Below are 12,042 nucleotides of genomic sequence, written 5' to 3'. Positions count from 1 at the left end.
CGACCCCAGCGGTTTTTCCCATGAGTGGTGGGCCCACAGGATGGATGGATGGGAGGCACCACGTAGCTTCTTCGGGCTGTGCCCGACCGGGCTCCGTGGCAAACCCGGCCACCAGGCGCTCGCTGTCGGGCCCTCCCTCTGGGCCTGGCTCCAGACGGGGGCCCCGGGCTTCCTCCGGGCAGGGTCTCTCCTTTCCTTTTCCTTTCTTTCATGAAGTCGTTTTTGAAACATTCTTAGTCTGGCCCCTCACCTGAGACCAATTTGCCTTGGGAGACCCTACCAGGAGCACTAGGCTCCAGACAACACAGCTCTCAGGTTCATAGGGACACACAAACCTCTCCACCACGATAAGGTGATGGTTCCCAGAGAGGTCATCATATATATATATATATATATATATATATATAAAACTATACCAAATTGTGACTTTTTTGCACTTTCTTTGTATTGGATTGAAATAAAGACAGTTGGGGGTTCAGGGACTACAGAGCTGAACACTTTTACACATTTACAGAAGTCCAAACTGAAGAAGGTGCAACTCCAAAATTTAATATAATTTGAAACATATGCTCTTCTACTGTAATAATATGTGAAGTTTAGTGCAACTCAACACTGTATTTGTGTTAAATACAGGCGTAATGATTCATTAGGTGCATCATTGATTATACATTAAACCAACTTAATACATAATGATCTGCTAAAAGATATAAATTCTTGTTGTTTTTCTAAGCAGCGATCAATATGAAACAACCTGTAATAATCAAATTGCAGCTCAGCATTGCTCCGCTGTGCAGACTGTGAAGCTGACATTTGCAGTGTCACTATTATCGCTGCTACTACTGCTGACTCTCTCACAACTATTGCTATCGCTGAGAGGCAAATATGCCGACGACACTGTACGGGGTAACATCCCGAAACACGTGATTATTTTTTATTTCTACAAAGCTGATTATGAGTTTTTTAAATAAAAGAAACATACGACCACCTATTATCACATGTGTGAGCAAACTCCATCCACTGAGAAGACAGAGATGTAACATATAGTGAGTTTAATTCAGACCCACTGCTTGACGATGTTAAAGGGGAAGTTTGTGTCAAAATAAAATCCCTTTTCTGCTGACACGCTCTCCCAAATGTTTCTGCCTCATGATGTCCTAAAACAATATTTATTCATTCGTAATGTCTTTTCAAGAGTAATACTTTGCTACATTTGTGATGCAGTCAATATCGTACAACTACAAAAGGCATTGTCGTCACACTTATACTTCGAGTTGACTCCTTTTCCTGTCTGGTGTAGCATGTTGTACAGTTAAAGTCAAATCAAATCAAATCAAATGTATGTATATAGTCCAATATCACAAATTTTACATTTGTCTCAGTGTGCTTTACAGACTGCACAAGATACAACACCCTCTGTCCTTAGACCCTCGCATCGCTCAAGGAAAAACTTCCTAAAAGAAACCTGGAAGAATGCCCTCAGGGAGAGCAACTGAGGAGGGATCCCTCTCCCAGGACGGACAGACATGCAATAGATGTCGTGTGTACAGGATAAACAACATAGTACAAATACAACATTTGACAGAAAAGATGTTGTGTTGAAAAAGAGAAAGTTTGGATGAAACCAGGAAAATGTCAAAAAGGCTTCCCGGTAGGCTTGTTGTATCTTCACTTGGATTATATTTGACTAGACTGACATTGAAGGGATAGAGATAACATTTATTATCATCTGCAGGACACCTAATACTCATGTAAATATTTTATCCTAAAACATTTATATTTGATCATGTCTGTTCTGTTATTCTGTCATTTCCATTCTTAGACTCTTTGCTCCTTTTTTAGTTTGCTAAAAAAAAACGTGAGCGCCCACACTTAGGCCTGGTTTGATGTCTTCTCACAGTCCAAACAAAGACACGTCTGTACATGGAAGCTCGTTCAATCTGCATGTTCCTCTTTTTCAGGATAAATACTGAAGCTCCAGAAAGCAAACTGGAGCTGGGGGAAGAGTAAAGCAATCAATCCCAAAGAAGTCGCCCTCAATCTTCTAACCATGAGCGGAGAACTCTCCTGCCTTTTGTTGGAGAGTTGTCATTTGTACTTGTAGTACGTGCTTCCTCATCTAATACATTGTAACGGGAAACAAAGAGGAGCGAAGATATGTGAACAGATTGTACTAGCAACCTCACCTTCACGAACCACATTAATCAGATCACCAAAACTGCCTTTTTTCATCTAAAAAATATAGCTCGTCTCCGCCCATCACTTTCCTTCCTTGCTGCCGAAACCCTCATCCACGCCTTCATCTCATCCAGACTCGACTACTGCAACAGCCTCCTCTACGGCACACCGTCCAAACTCATCAAAAAACTCCAACACATCCAAAACTCTGCCGCCCGTCTCCTCACCCACACCCGCTCCCGTGACCACATCATCCCCGTCCTGCAGAACCTCCGCTGGCTCATTTGTAATGTTATATGTACATGTAAAGCATCTTTGAGTACCTTTTAAAAGCGCTCTATAAATAAAATGTATTATCATTATTATTACTAACCCCGGATGCTCAGCTCTGCTGACCCTGACATACAGCATACAAAGTAAAGTAGACATACAGTATCTATTATGCTGAAACAATGAACTTGCTCTTAGTTTTATCATGATTCATCTTAAAACTGATTCTTAGCATTCATACACAAATGTATAAAGTCTTTATTAGAGCGACAGGAAAGATAATCTGGAAAGATAATCTGGAAGAGAGAGAGAGAGGAGACGACACGCAGCAAAGGGCCGCAGGGTGGATTCGAACCCGCTGCAGTAAGAACTACTCCTTAATACACAAGCTGCTCTACCAGGTGAAGATGGATTTGAACTTGTTTACATACGGCCAGATATGTTAATATGTGTTAATACATCAAGATTTATTAGTTGATTGTTGTTAAATATTATATTTTGTATTAATCCGAATCTCTGATGTGTAAATAGCCACTAAAAAAATATATAGAAATAGATTACATTACATTACAGGTCATTTAGCAGACGCTCTTATCCAGAGTGACTTACAGTGAGCTAAGTACAGGGACAGTCTGCCTGGAGCAGCTCAGGGTGAAGTACCTTGCTCAGGGGTACAATGGTGGCAGCCTGGTATTGAACTCCCGACCTTCTAATGTTTTGTTTGGAAGGCGTACCACTAGACCACTAGGCCATCAGATAAAATAGAAATACCTTTAAAAGGAGTTTACTTGAGTAAATGTACATAGTTACATTTCACCACTGAAGGATGCTGTCACAGTTCTTTGACCTTGGTGTGTGTGTGTGTGTGTGTGTGTGTGTGTGTGTGTGTGTGTGTGTGTGTGTGTGTGTGTGTGTGAATACTGGAGGGGCTATACCATCACTTTAACGGACTGTGATGTGATTAATTATGAGTGAAAGGTGTCATCCGATCTACTAACACACTGGTTTACAACAGTCACGTGTGAAAGACATCCTCACGTGTATAAATATACAATATTTATTTATACTCATTTTACATACAGATATGAAGCGTTGTACAATGTCACATGAATGTATGTTACAGTGTGTAACTTGTAGGCACAAAATCTGTGGACTTACAGAAATAATAATGACATGAGCTCATGTGTATTATTCATGCTCATAAATGCAAACAAGACAAATTATTTGTATTACAATGGTACATGTAATTTCACATCGCCTTTGTGCTGCAAATACATTTGTTTCCTAACATGTATGGTGCCATGACCATACATTATTTATACTGGTCATTGTTTGTGTAAATATGTGTAAAAATAGATGAGAATATGAGTGTCTGTCAAAATAAAAAATGTAATTAAAAGTACAAATATATGTTATTTTATTATATGCAAAGAATGTTATTGTTTGACATAAAACTTTTTTTTTCTAAAACTAGTCCCAGTTTGTGCCTCTCGTGTGTTCCGGTTACATTCAAGTCTCAAGAGTTGAGCTTTTGATTTTCTGAAAAATATAAATACCCAGTCATCTTTAAAGGGCCTACGAAATGATATGTCGTCAGTGTTATTGGGCTTGGTATATGCTAGAGGTTGCATATCTATTGTGAAATGTGCCATATATATTTTTTTTTAATATTGATGTATTCGTAATAAATCACGATCATAACGGCATAAAAATGACTTCCGCTAACAACAATCGATCGCTGCGCCGAGAGCATCCACTTCGGCAATGTTCGGGCGATGACGTCACAAGTAGAATACAGCCGCCGCCAGTGTTCGTCTGCGTTACAGCCGCCGCCAGTGTTCGTCTGCGTTACAGCCGCCGCCAGTGTTCGTCTGCATTGAAGTGTCCAGCAAAGACTGAAGTCAATTATTTTGAAGTGTCCAGCAAAGACTGAAGTCAATTATTAGGAGAAAGAACGGACAACAATCGATCGCCAAGGATAATTGTGAAGCGATGTGTTGTATGGGGATGTGGGGCCGTCTCCAAATCTAGCTTCTGCGGCCAAAAGAGGATAAAATGTCGCGTTTATGGACAAGACAAGTGCGTCGATGAAACCGATGATTTGTGGGCAGCACTTTGAGAGATCGTGTTTCAAACAAACTATGCTCGCCAAGGAAATGAGATTCAAAAATAATTTAAAACTGAACGCAGATGCTGTGCCTACAATACTGCCGAGACCCCAGCCAGCACAAGCCAGCACGCCGACTCAAACACGTCCGCCAGTGCAGAGTCCTCCACCAAAGAGACGACGAAATGCATTCGCCAAAAGGGAGAGAGCAAAGGTAAGCCGTGCTACTTGTTTACTGTATTTATTGTTTCAAGCATAAAGCCATAATCGGTCTAGGCCCTACTGTATGTAACGAGTTTACACCAGGCCCTAGCCGATATGTGTGTTATTGTTTGTAGTATTAATAACTTTAGCTAATTACACTTCATGAGCTTAATTAAGTATAGATTCAATGTTTATAACAGGCTTCCCCATTTTATTCTGTAGTTTGAGCAAAAGCGTCTATTTAACTTTTAACGATCACACTATTATTACAGAGGTATTGAAACATTGGTGAATGAAGCCACTGACAGAACTGAGGATACCTGTATGATCAGCGACCATCTATTGGACATCCACACTGGGGAGGAAGCTGTGTGTACAGCAGTAAGTATACAGACTGTACGTCATCTGTACGTTACAGTTGTAGTACCAGTAGACCTGCACATGACGTGTTAAAAATACAATCATCACATGCATGTACATAATTCATATATTTGTTTAATTTGATATCATTGCTCTCTCAATCAATTCAACCACATCTTTTATTATGAATGTTATTAGCTATTTTCTTTACGCCGACATGTATAAACATGCAATACAATTTCAAGCTGGTTTGAAAGATTTATTAGTAAAGTCGTGTTTTGTACATTTCAGACATGTCAGAAAGAAATTGCTGTGCAGACGGATCCTCCTCCACGGACACACCATAAGTCCATGCAGGCACACATACATACATACATATTATATATAATGCTTGATTGTAAAACATATTTTTTGTAGAGTATGTTACTGAACTCTTGACCGAGACTCTACGCTTTGTGCCAAGACAATGTTGATGAGGAACCTTTCTTAGTCCCAGATCCACTCAGCAGTCGGTGGAAGAACCAAACGAGGGATGCTGTTGTGCTGTATAGAAGCAGATTCAATCACTGAACTGACATTGTGTTTTGTTATTGACTCTAATAAATTGGTGGATCTTTTGAATGGCACATGATGGCATTCTGCGGTTCTTACCAAGTATTCCCCAACAAAATCTCACCAGCTGGCGGTATGCCACATAGTGATACATTCTGTAACATACAAGATAATACATGTCAATGGTAATCACTTCAACCTTATTTGCTTATTTATCTATGTATTCTGTAACTTTGCCAGAGTGACCATTCGACTTCCCATAAATACATCAAAGTTTCTGAGCTCTACACATTACACAAGTAACTTACTCATTACGTGGCTGCATCACCTGCTTGTTGTCTGTCCCTCTTTGAATACCTGTGGTAGGCTGTCTGCAACACCCAAACATCCAGACACTTTGATTTGAATCCTGCGTGACCTGTTCTGCAGGTTGTTTGCACCATGTCCCTCATATTCATTGAGTTCCTCCATGAGATCCTTTTCTTGGCGCAGCTCTTCAATTGCTTCCATAATTGTACAGTTTTCACATGTACACCTAAATGTACAAAAGAAGAGTGGTGAGGACATGTACACAATATGCAATATCCAGAAAAAGGCCAATATTAACGTCATCTTAATTTCATACTATTTATATGCCTGTGTTTGACGACAGGCTCGTAAGCAGCTCATGAGCCTGTTATGGTCGTACGGAGGTCGGATCTATCTAGTAGCAACTTGTTACCCGTTTCACGTAAGTCTCGTAAAGTTACAACATCGTAAGTTCCATGAACATCTGGTAAGTGTTCCGGGCTACTATAGGCAGCCGTAAGACGCTCAGTATACAGACTATACTTTATAAACCAGCGCTGTCCTCCGGTCTGTTTGTTAGCTAATAGCTAATGCTTTATATACAGCTCGTAATATATGACGTTTGACATTAGACACAACGATAGAACCTCAACCGCAGAAACTTCGAGAAAGAATCAAGTTATCAAGCTTTACAGACGTCGATGTGTCCAAGTAGAGAAGTAATTGAATATTTAGCGATCGAGCAATTTGCAGACAACTAGTCGGGTTCATAACAATTCAAGGAAACCAAGCTATCGACTCGCTAGCAAGCTATCGATAGCTTGCGATCTATTTACGATCGAGGATAATGTTACGTTTTATTATGATGTATTTACTATATATTGAGAAGTTCTTTGAACTATAGTCAAATGTATATACCTGTCTGTGTTCTGGATCGCCGCCAAATCCAGGATCACCGTCACCATCATCCGTATGTTCGCTCCTGTCTGTGTCTCCATCTTGAATACTGTCTCGAGCTGCTCTGTTTCCACCACGTTAAACCCACATTATCTAAATCCACGACACCGGCATCCTCTTCAATAAACTCCTCTTCTTGAAGGTGCAACGAGTCTATTGACGACTCACTGTCAAAATATCCGAGCCAGAGTCCGACATCGCCACGTCTGCCGCTTCTGCCGTGCTGTCTGTGTATTCAACTGGTGGACTGTTTTCTACTTGTGACGTCAGAACACGGCGTCGGGTGTTTCCGGTAGCGACAATGTAAACATCCGTGATCGACATACTAAATCATGATTTATTAAATACTGCGATCATTGTGTCATAAATAGCACATCATTTTACACCACAAATAGAATTTACTATCATCAGTAGAAATTCATGTTTATCACTTCGTAGGCCCTTTAACATTTACCGCTGTATAATAACCCATTTAGCCTGTTCCCTAAATGATGCCTTATTTAATAAAATCGAATCAAAAGTAAAGTTTTACGTGGAAATGACTTCCCTTTTTAGCTTCAACCAAACCAATCCAAACCAAAATTTTAATAAATAATTATATATATTATTTGGTAAATGTTGATGTTTCTTTTCAATATTTAATATTTTCAAACAAATCGTAAAACATTAATATATTTAGTTTGTTTAATTTATTTAGTTCCTGTATTTTACTTGTGATTTATGTGACAGTTATCGTAATACTTTACAAAAACATCATTCTACATATTTAATATATATGTGAATATATATGAATATACACTGTATGATGTCATTACATACATACAGTATATAATCACGTACATATTGTATGTGAGTATATACAGTGATAATCCTATATGTATGCTAACACATAGTATGAGCACTTTGATTATAATATGATTTAATTATGATATCATGTCTTTCACAGTCACAACACTACAGTCAGTATCGTCATAACAACAGACCGAAAAACTGACGGATCTCAGACGAGCGGGAAGAAACTGAAAGGTGGAGGCTTTAGGATGATTGACAGCATGAGAGAAGAAGATGATGGAGGTGAAAAGGAAGTAATTGTTGGGTTACTTTTGACCTCTGTCACCATGCAGCTGTTAGGAATGTCACCCTGTGCACAATGTGTTGTTGTTGTTGTTGTTTTGCATATTTGTTTATCAGAATCAGAACTTATTATTTAAGTAGGTTTTCAGCATACAAGGAATTTGCTTTGGTGTATTGGTGGATACATAAACACAGTCAGAGAAATTAAAGTGTAAAATAAGAGCAATTATTGAATAAAAAGACCTAATATAAAAAATATTATAAAGTGAAAAATGTGTTAAAAAAACATAAATATACAAAATAAATACAATAAAAATATGATGAATTATTTAGAAAAAATATGTTCAGTGTATCTGAATTAAAGTGTAGTTTTAAAAGTGGTACTATTGTGCAGAAATGTGCACAATTGTGAGAGGAGGGTGCAAAGGTTCAGAGTACGAGTTATGTAGTGTTAATGTAACGTGTAGTGTCGATCTAACGAGGCTGTAACAGTTCAAGCAAAGCAGGGCTGCACGGTTTTATTTGTTCAAATCCAAAATATAAGACTTGAAAAAAAAAAAAAAACATAAATTTGCTAAACCCTTCCCCTGACCTGCAACCCTCCAATCATAGCTTAGCAACCGTAACTATGCACGGCACTTCTGTCAAGCTTTGGATTTGGAAATTGACGGTTGTTGGCTAGAAATGAAAAGCTGCCTGAAATAAAAGGACCCATTGTTGTTGCAAAAATTACTATGAATTTCTTGTGGAAAATCTGCCAACGCTATCGTAACCTGCATATGGATATTTACCGCAGGAGAATGAAAAGCTCCACTCGGCATATTCTGGCGGGTATTAGCGAACACTTCATGCATTTACTACAGTCATGCAGGATATATGGAATCTTACAGGAGCGTAAATCCATTATAAGATGTACCGTTTGTAACATACACAACATGCAAGAATTGATCCTGAAAATAAAACAGTTGGAACCTAGTTGGCTACATCTGAGTTTACCTCACTGAATATAACTTAAAATATTAATAGATATGCATTTAAATGTAAGATAAATCCTGATGTGTGTGTGCAATATTGAAATATCAACATAAAAAACTGTTGCAAATCGCCAAATAAAATCCTGATGAAAGTGTGTGTGTGTGTGTGTGTGTGTGTGTGTGTGTGTGTGTGTGTGTGTGTGTGTGTGTGTGTGTGTGTGTGTATGTGTGTGTGTGTGTGTGTGTGTGTGTGTGTGTGTGTGGCTCTGTAGCCCCAGAGGACCAAAGTCTCCTTTGATACGGAACGAAAGGCCAGCGGTGGCAGCGACGACTAGCCGAGGCGAGAGAAAACATGAAAGCAGCAGCCATAATTATGCTTAACCCTCACCCCTTAAGGACTGATTTGATAATGTTACATCACTCTACCTTTCGTTTAGCCTACAACACACTCACACACACAAATAAATGTGTATACAGAAATTGGTGGAAGAGAGATCGAATGAGTCGCAGGATGCAGGAAAAAAGCACTTGAAATGTTGAAAGCAGCTTCTGTAAATCGATCTCGCTCTGTAATTATACCCAACACTTCTGTTGGACATGCACCACCTCCATCATGCTGTTCACACCATAGATTGTTTATATACGATTGACACACATGTATGTAGCTGCACACACACATGCTCTCATTTATCTCAATACGGTAATAACACTAATGATATCCCTTGGGTACCTCAAAGTATAAAGGAGGGACTGAAGATAGGGAGAGTGGGAGAGAAAGAGTGGGAGAGTAAGAGTCTTTGTGAACAGTATGCTCTCATCTCTGTTGGCAGGAACGCCATTTGTGAGTCTGTATGATGTTTAAATAGAGACAGCCACTGACGCGTGCGCACACACACTCTCAGAGTAACTCACACATGTACACACGGACGAGTGTGTGCGCCGACTAGAAGACAGAGACTGGGGGAATGGAGAAGAAAAGAGGATTTAAGCGACACTGGCAGGCTCTCACACTGTTTTTAGGTCAATGACAAGAAGCCTATTCAACAGACAGACACATACAGACGCACAAGTAAAAAGTGCACAAACACTCGCAGGGATGCGCACACACAAGTGTAGCTCAAATACACACGAGCTGTGCATACACGCAGAATATACTTAGCTGCATTTACTGTCAAGCCTCAACAAAGAATCTCTGCAACGGTACTAGAAAGGCTTGACAGATATCACACTCTCCTCGGCTCGGTTATTCTTTCACACTATCCTCTCCTCCACGTCTCGGCCTCTCCGTGTCCAGCCCTGACCCTCGCTCCAACATGTAAACAACAGTTTGCTGATGTGTTTTTTTCCAACATGGACCGGCTCCACTTCCTGTCGTGTTTTGGACACTGTGTGCTCCTGACCCACAATCTTGGCCGGGGTTCAAAGGGACAGTGTTTTTGTTTTTGTGTGTGTGTGTGTGTGCGTGTGTGTGTGAGCGTGTGTGGGTGTGTGTGTGTGTGTCTGTGTGTGTGTGTGTGTGGGGGGGGGGGGGGGGATGGGGGATACAGGAGCAGTCATCCAGATCAAAGAGGGTTGAAAACAGTCTGTCATCCCACTAGGAAGCATCAACTTTCATACATATTCACCAGAGGATATGTGTGTGTGTGTATGTGTGTGTGTGTGTGTGTGTGTGTGTGTGTGTGTGTGTGTGTGTGTGTGTGTGTGTGTGTGTGTGTGTGTGTGTGTGTGTGTGTTTGAATGAAGCCCACTCATTTGCTGCTTCACTGATCAGTTATTTAACTTTGTCTTCTTTAAAATGATAATAAGTACAAACAATAAAGTCTGATTTAATATTATTTATATTTGCATTTTAAATCTTGTCTTTAGGCAAGTCAGCAACAGCCAACATTTGGATGTGTCGTCGGGCTGGACATGAATATTTGACTGATTGATTATTTGTTTGTTAATATTCAATTTTCCATTTTGAGGTTTGTTCAAAACTTTTTTTCAACGTCTCAGGATTACAAACACACATTAAACATGCCAAACCTTTTTGGAAAATGTTTTTTATTCAATAACAAATAAAACTACACACAACAATACTGTAGAACAACAGAATGCTTAGGAATGTGCGCCAATAATGAAACTGAAACAGTTTCGAGTTAGTACGACTCGTTTCACCATAAATAACTGAAAGCATGAAGAATTTAAGATGCTGTAGACTCATTTAACTCTTTTGGAAACATGTGATGCTTTATGATAACTACATGTGCACTTATGGAGGAATTACTGCTGGTAAAGATCACGGTTATATAATAATAATGGTCTGCGTTAAGATCCTCGTGTTCTGTGGTTCTGTGCATCTGACACGTCAGATCTGACACAGAAACATGATTGTTGAACTCTGCAGATGGCAAAGTGCACTTTAATCACTCATTGCAGACACTAAAGTCATTATTTTAACAATGGATTCTTTAAGAAAAGGCCACATTTTTATAAAACTATAATACTTTCTGCTCCGCCTTATAATGTGTGTACAGTTCCCTATTTCCTCTCACTACACGACTATATATATATATATATATATATATATATATATATATATATATATATATATATATATATAAATGATGGATGGACAAATGCAAAACTAGCCTATTAATGATTAAGTTATATATAAAATTATTTATATTTTCTCAGTTCAGAAACAGGGTAGGGAATGAAAACTGTGGCAGGAGAGAGAGCAATACATCAGGAGACTTACTGTAAACGCTTCCTCAGGGCTAATAAGACTATCCAGTAAAGTGAAGAAAGAAATTGAGGGTTAAATCCAGGCAGAAAAAGGTGAAGATTAAAAGAAGAATCAATCATAGCCACTCCGGGGATCAGCACTTCTGGCAGCACATGGCTACCCGAGTAGGAAATCCAGCTGGTTTGCATACAAACTGCCACTCGCATTCTTTCAAATGTACTTTTCCTTCGTCATACTCGTGTGCTTTCTCTCTGCTTTCCTTTCAGAGGGAAGATGCGGTTTATTAGAATTTAAATATTTCCTTTTTAAAGCCATTTTCTCCTCTTCCTGTTCTCCATTCTGCTTTGTTT

The sequence above is a fragment of the Cottoperca gobio genome, chromosome 1 (genome assembly GCF_900634415.1).
Source record: "Cottoperca gobio chromosome 1, fCotGob3.1, whole genome shotgun sequence".
Taxonomy (NCBI): Eukaryota; Metazoa; Chordata; class Actinopteri; order Perciformes; family Bovichtidae; genus Cottoperca; species Cottoperca gobio.
This window is presented reverse-complemented; position numbering follows the sequence as displayed.